Below are 7947 nucleotides of genomic sequence, written 5' to 3'. Positions count from 1 at the left end.
TAATTTTTGTATGAAAATAATCAAATGTATTCGTAAATTTGATAATGTTTAAAATAATTCGTGATAAACCACACAATACGATATAAAATAAAAATATTGTATATTATAAAAATTATATTTAATCGAGACAGGTATTTATCGATAAAGAAAAAAAGAATGATAGTTGGCAGCAATAAAATCGTTCTTTTAATTTAGTATAATTTCTTTATGTTGCAGATACGAACGAGAAGAAAGAAAACGAAATTGGAGAACGAATTAGTTTGCGAAGAAGAAAGAAAAAGAATCGATGAAATGAAGTTTTCAAATTAAACGCGAGCGTGAGTTTTAAACATATCATTAAAATATTTGTATAAATAAATTAGTTTTATATTTACATATACAAGATATTGAAATATGTTTCATATAGTATATCGTTAAATTAATATGATTATTTATTTATTTATATTTATTTTACATTTGCATAATATAACTTTTAATAAGTAAAACAAAAACGATTGCAATTTATAAAGATAACGGTACTTTTATCCATACTTTCTTTCGTACGATATTTTTATTCATAAAATGTGTTTCAAAATTTCAAACACATCGGTATAATAAATCCATACAATATGCATTATAAAATGAGATTAATATTTTTAAATTGCATTAATAACAATACGTACACGTGTATTTGGATTTATATAATTAATGTCAGAATTTTACGATAGATTTATATGTTTTATTAATCTTCTACAATCTTCTGCATATTATCTACTTTTATATATATATATCCAAATACACATACTTACACATACCTATCAGAAAAGATAAGGGGCAAAGAACTGAGACCGAAATTGGGGTTCTTAATTAGGTACTAAATTACCCTTTTGAAACGATGATCAGCAGTAACTTAAATTGTATTGGTTCCCCATTCCCCCTTTCCTCTCCCATCCACATATACATATATGTACGTACGAAAAACGTGTAAGATCACTATTAAGGAGACTGTCTTTTTAAAAAGTCGTCCACACACGAACTTGAATGCAGTTTACGCAGGTGCTGGTTGCTTTACCTGTTGCTGCGTGCTGCAACAGAATGCACCACCAATGGACAAGAAGAACAGCAGCAGCAACAACAAAAGCAAAAGCAACAGGCTGATATACGTTGCATAGTTATCCTCTCGTCAGGTTGGTTGTTGATCGAACACCCAGATCAACAACTACTATACTTTTACCCAAGAAATCGAACTCTCCTTTCCCCCTTTCCCTTCATCCCTCATCCCACCTCCCTCATCCCACCTCCCTCACCCCCAGCATTCCTTTTTTCTTTCTTCTTCAACATACAACTAGTCGGATGATCATCCTACGAGGTGACTCCAACGAGGACGAGTTTCTAAAGAGGGATAAGGGTAAAGGGAAAGGGAACACCACCACCACCACCACCACCATCACCACCATGGTATCTCGTTTCCTTAGTATGGAAATTAGCAAGGATCGCTTCTTCGAAGACGTTAATTCCATTAACGGATGTTTTCACGGCCGAATCCCGTTTCTACGGTCTTTCGTTAACTCACGAGAAGTAGTAGAAGAAAAAGAAGAAAAAGATAAAGAAAAAAAAAACAAAAAATAGAAGAAGAAGGAAGAAGAAGAAGAAGAAGAAGAAGCCGGTAGTAGTCGCGTTAGTAGCGCAATAACTTAGTTCCTTTCCCGACAGCCTTTATGCATAATCCTGGCGACGGGATGGGGGAAAAGGGGTGGTGAGGGAGAGGGGCAGGAGAGGGGGGGAAAGGTGATACAGGAAAGGACGAGAAAGCACTCATCACCGGCCTATAATAGAGGTACGCGTTGAGAGTAATTGACGAGCGGGGATCGACATTGTATGTTAAAAGGGGCACCCATGGTCTCTCTCTCTCTCTCTCTTATCGTTTCGACATGGAAAGAAGGCGAATTTCTCGCGATTATTAACGGGCTTCGTATGGAAGTATTATATTCTAGAAAATTGTTCCTCCTTTCTTTCTTCTTCTTTTTTTTTTTTTCTTTTTTTTTTCCATATTACGTTCCATGTGAGTTTTTAAGCCGTTTGAATGACGTGAACGCATGTATGCGTTCGAGGAAAGCAATCAGCATGGACCACAGGCGCATATACAAGCTTATCAATGTTTTCGTTTGTTTCTATTTTTCCCCCGTTGGTTTTTGAGAATTTTTCTGCTGTTTTTTTTATTTCATTGAAATAATTTACGTTAGAAGAGGGATTATTTTGTAAGATAGCGATTGCAATCGTTGCTATCGAAGGGTTAATATTTATTCGGAATAATCATTTCTTTTCTTTCTTTTCATTCGTAGGTCATTTTTCTTTTCCTCCTTTCTTATTGTTTTAATTTTGGGTTATATTGTTTGGTTATTTTCTTTTTTTGGTTTATCAAGATTATTAATGATTTCTAATCAATGATCGTGATCGATAAATCTCGAGAAGGATAAAGAAAATATTTGCGTATACCAATACGTTACCTAACGACGTTTATTATAATAAACGTATATACGATTTCGTCTAGGTCTACTAATCTGTTTGCAATAAACGATGAGACAAGTGTAATACGTCGTCATTCATTTAGATCATTTATGTCCAACGAACCGATCATTTTTCGAATCCTGTTACCCTGTGTTTCACGATAAAGATCTTTCTTGTTCATATGAGAAAGGTGTTCCTTTTTTTCTTTTTTTTTTTTTTTTTTTTTGAGGAACAACAAATGGGGTTGCATCAAAAGCATTATATATTGTATTATATATATATAAGGGGATATAGGTGTATGTGGTAAATGTGAGTATTAGTTACGTATATATTTACGATGTTACTTCTTTCGGAAAGGATTTGGTCGGATGTGCTTATTCGAGCGAAATTTCACTCCGGCAAAGGCGCACACAGGATAAAACCTCTTTTCTCCGGGCGTCCTTAAGTCAGCGGAGAGGACGAAAAAACGAGCACCGAGAGAAGAAACTTTGAAAGACGGAGGTCGATGCACCTACCACGAGGGAAAAGAATGTCCGAATCGATTCCTGTCTCTCTTTCTTTCTTTCTCTCTCTCTCTCTCATTCTCTTATTCGATAAATATAACCAACTATAAGAAAATATCCTGCTGAGAATCGAAAGGATTGAACTCGTGCAATTAGCAACGAACCAACGAATGGAAATTGGTTAAGGTCTAATTCTTAATAGGTATTTAATCAAACCGAATGAATTTAACGAGTTTTGCGATAAATCGTTAAACACGCGTCAACTTCTTCGTACCTAGTCCCTTTGCCAGCGGTCTGCGTTTAAAAGGGAAGAGGGAGAGGGGGACGAGACGAAAAACGATAAAGGGTTACAAAAATAATAAAAGAAAAAGAAGGAGTAAAAAAAGGAAGCGATGCCATTCAGAAAAGTTACATGATCGTTCTGTGAACGCACAACTTGGTCGAGTATTTCGTTAGATTTAGAACCGAGAGGACGCCATTTGTTTTTTTCATACATGGACACGAGATGGCCCTGCTGGAGCTCCAACAAGTAAGTAGTAGCAGCGATGGGTTTAGGGCGGGCCCAAAGGTTCGGCCCTCGCCATCCATTGGCGTGATCGACATTTTTTTTTTCTATAAAAGTATGTATATATATATTTATACCTATAAATCAAAAGTTGCACTTCTTTTCTTTCTTTTCATATCGTCCTTTTTGTTATGCTGCGAAATAATTAATATAATACACACACAGTGGGTTTGTTTAATCGATTACGCGAGTTTTCAATGTATTTGATTTATTTAGTTGGTAGAGAAACAAATATCGTGATTTTACGACGTCAAGCAAAGGCTTATTGTGTCTTCGTAGAAACGGATCTGCATGAGGATCCTTTCTGAAGGGATTGGCCCAACGCGGGACCGTGCTGCTTGCCCTCCTCGTGGCATGATCCCTGACCCTTTCGCGACTGCCAGAGTACATCGTAACGCAGCGGCGCTGCAACTATGTATGTATGTATGTATGTATGTATCTATGTATGTACGTGTGTATGCATGCATGCACTTATGTATGTATGTAGATATACATGTATGTGTACGCTGACTGCGGTTGCCACGATGACGTTGGATACTTTCAAATGCTTTCTCGGATATACATAACGCTTACTTTACCTTTCGTAACGTGTCTTCCACGCCAGTGAGGTAAGCACGCTGCTTTGCGGAATTCTGTCTGGAAACTTGTAGAGTAAAAATTCTTAGAAACCCGATCGACCTCGATTTGTCGTATAAGAAGTATCAAGAAAAACAAAACAAATAGTAAGCACGTATAGAAATAGAGTATAAGAAAGAAAGAGAGAGAGAGTGTGTGTATTCTGGTTGCAAGGTTAGCAACATGTTAAAACAAAAAAAGAAAAATACCTAAAAGAACTAGAAAGAAAGAAAGGGGAGAATGTAGGCGTAGGTGAGATCGAAAATCTCCGGGACAAGAACGAAAAGCAAAGCGAGGAAAGTCAGTCGTCTTTCATATAGTACTCGGCAACGGGCAAAGAAAAAGGGCATGTGCACATCGTGCACGCGCACGCGCACACTCGCGTACCATAGAGAGAAAGAGAAGAAAAGATATATCTTGGGGTCCGTAAGATCCTACGCCAATGGTAGGCGCGAAGGGAAGAATACGAAGGCACGAAAAAGAGTTTGCCATCGGGCGAACACTTTCCAGCGTGAGTTCGCTTGCGCGCGCGCGCGTTCGCGCGCTCGCGAGCGGAGTTCCACGACCGCGTTTCGGGACAACAGCACGCCGGTACCCAACCGTGAGGCCCCCCCGTCCTTGGTCCGTGTCAGTGGCATAGACCATAGAGGGCCCGTTCAAGGTCGAACCGAACGCGCACGAGTTCTCGCGAAATTGGCCGAGCTCCTCGGCCCGGCTCGGTATCCTTCGGCATTGTTCGTGTCGACTCGGCTCTCTTCGTTGGATTGCCCGCGCAACGTACGGCGCACGTGCGAAAGAGAGAAAGGGATAGATAGATAGATAGATAGATAGATGCGAGAGACGAGGAGTGGGGGAATTGATGGGAGGCGATCGAGGGGCCTTCTTACACCGAGTGTCATCCTATACCCGTGGGCCTGCCACGTCGTTTCGCCGCGTCTTAACGCACATTAATACACGTTATATGTGTACACCAACGCCGCGACACCGGTCGCGGTTTTCACCTCCCAACCCTCCCCCCTGCCTTCATTCTCCATTTTTTTCTCTTTTTTTTTTGCCTTTATTTCTTTTCCCCTTTCTTTTCTCATCGTTCTTTTTTTTCTTCTTCTTATTCTTTGCCAGGTCTCTTTTATCCCTTATGCCGGACGAAACACCACCTCACCCCCCTCCTCCCGCCACCCCATCTCGGCATCTTCGCGTACATCAAACCCTAATCTTGACTTTGACTTTTTTTTTCAAAATATTCATTAGAAATCTTTCGTTCGCATGTTAAAAGATTTTTGTATACGCGCTTGTAAAAAGGGGGAACAAAATCATTACTTCTTATTTTCTTTTGACAGTTCCCCTAATGTATATATGTATGTCTTTATTTCGTCTTTCGAAGAAATCCAATGGTTTCAATGGGAATCGCGGAACGGCTTTCTTCACGAATGTCAGTGAACCCAATTCAATAACGGACGGATTTTTTGATGGCACGTTCCGAATTATCCGATCGATGTATCTTTAACATTATTCGTGGTCGTTGTGTTATCATCCTGGTTGTTTTGAAATGTAAATCAACCTGATCCAATTTCATGAACTTCACTTCAAGCATACCCCCGATTTTCGAAATTATATAGTCGAGACAGCTGAGGGAATTGGCACCTCTTCGAGGTACCTCCTTGTTCTCAGTGTTTTTCGATGGATCCTGTTTGCGGTTGCACGCGCTACACGATACTTACAGATTACTGTTTTTCTTCGTTAATTTCGTCAAATCAAAAGTAAAGATCCGATGCCTAATCTTCTTAGATAATGCATACTTTTTTTTTTCTTTTTTCATATTTTTTTGCACGTATTATTTTTGAGAGATTGCTCGTTATCTCCTTAGTACGTATATTTTTTGTTCGAAAATAATTGAAGGTTATGTTCGTATTTATTCGAACTATCAATTCGAATTGAATCGAGACTCGTTTAGTCAATTCATTGATACTATATTTATAATAATATACATCTTTTTTAATAATTTATCTATATAACTATAAAAAAAACTATATTATTAAATATATATCAAAAATATTAATGATTTATTCAATTATAATGTATAATTTAATTATCAATATTCTTGTCCAATGAAATATTCTTGTCCTGATGAAGTCCCCAGTAAGGGACGAAACGTACAACTAGTTCAAAATAAATTGTTCATCAGATTTATTAACCGTCTATAATTCCCTTTCAGACTTATATAATAATGTATAATATTTTGACACATATCTATCGATGATAACATATCAAAAGTACATCATTACAATCCCGTTTAACAAACCATAATTATTTCGTATAACGAACGTTTCCATTTGTAAAGAAAAAACCAATCGATAAATGGTTCGTTATCGATAACGAGATCACTGATAATGATGATAATGATGATAGTTTGATTCATTTAATGGTTACTTAAAGGGTCTACTCTCTATTACCAAATCAAAGGAATCATCATAGATCATTGGGAAGCGACAGGCTGGCTAGTTGACCGACGATCACCGACAATGAGCGACGTTGTCACGTTCTAACTTGTTCCGTATAACGGTCCATCTAGCCAAATAAGCTTTCTCTGTCTCCTATCGAGAGTGGCCTGTTGTCGATAATACACCAATCGCCGAACATGCTTGGCATGCTTAACTCCGATAGGCCACTCTCGATATACGTTCTCTCATATTCGATTCGCGACTCGTTTGCGTTCACTTGCCCTTTAAAGGACCCGCCATCCTGATAAGGGCACAGCGTCCGCGTTCTCGCCAAGATAGTATCTAATTCCTAATCGATTCTCTCTCTCTCTCTCCTTCTTTTCCCATTTTTTTTCCTCTTTTCCTATTTATTTATCATAGAAATAGAAAGGAATTTTCGGATTAGAATCGACATAACCTAACTTATTCTTCAAACGAATGATATTTTTGTTTGTTTTTCTTTTTTTAAGAATACATTGATGAATGTATCATGAATTCGTTATAATGTTTTTTTATGAAATAAACATTTGACATTTTATGTTATACGATCGCAATAAATAATATTGTTTAAGAACGAAGTGGTTTGTTTTTTTTTTGTGAGGATAGAGGGAGCTACAAATTGACTTATACTACTTGGGGAAGAAAAAAAAAAGAAAAATGGTTGCTCGTATCGGAATAACATTTTGATTGCATTTATCTTTTGCAATCCGTGCGTCTCGAAAATCTTTTTTATTACTACGACAAACTCTACCGCATAATTTTTTTATTTTTGATTCTTTACAAATCAACGAAATATTTGTATGCTATTACGTCGGTCCTCTTTTTCTAAATTCGACTTTTAGATTTATGAATTCACACATCATCGTTCATTATTTTTTTATGAATACATAGATCCGCGTGTAAAGTAAAAAAAATTGAATAAGAAATAAATGCAAATATAATGATGGAATAAGATAAAATTATCTATAAGAATTATTAATAAATCACGATCAATCTGGCTAATGAATTTTTTGTATATCTACACGTTTCTTTCTTTAATTAATAATTTACTATCGAAAGAAATAACGTTAGCCTAGGGATTAGATTATATTTTTAATTACAATAACCTGGGCATCTTTTTATATTGCTGATGAGTTAACGGTTACCTACGACCTTGCGTATCCGATCCATTGTCATTATTATCTCATTGTCAGACTTTGTATCTTAATTAAATAACAATTTCTTGCGATCTTTTTCTTCCCCTGTTACACATACTTGTTAAAATACAAATTATTTTGTTGTTATCGGGAATAATGTTAAA

At 36.9% G+C, this 7947-nt stretch overlaps 1 protein-coding gene across 2 annotated transcripts in view; it reads left to right on the top strand.

Annotated features, from left to right (window-relative positions):
• The window catches only part of LOC106793357, a 122015-nt gene that overhangs the window by 62026 nt on the left and 52042 nt on the right, over positions 1–7947 (top strand). For both annotated transcript variants that reach the window (XM_014760227.1, XM_014760228.1), the window contains one exon: positions 217–317. The gene's annotated coding sequence lies outside the window, so the exon portion shown is untranslated. The remainder of the gene's footprint in view (positions 1–216; positions 318–7947) is intronic.

This window comes from Polistes canadensis, unplaced genomic scaffold (genome assembly GCF_001313835.1).
Source record: "Polistes canadensis isolate GaletaPanama2010 unplaced genomic scaffold, ASM131383v1 scaffold_13, whole genome shotgun sequence".
Taxonomy (NCBI): domain Eukaryota; kingdom Metazoa; phylum Arthropoda; class Insecta; order Hymenoptera; family Vespidae; genus Polistes; species Polistes canadensis.
This window is presented reverse-complemented; position numbering and strand designations above follow the sequence as displayed.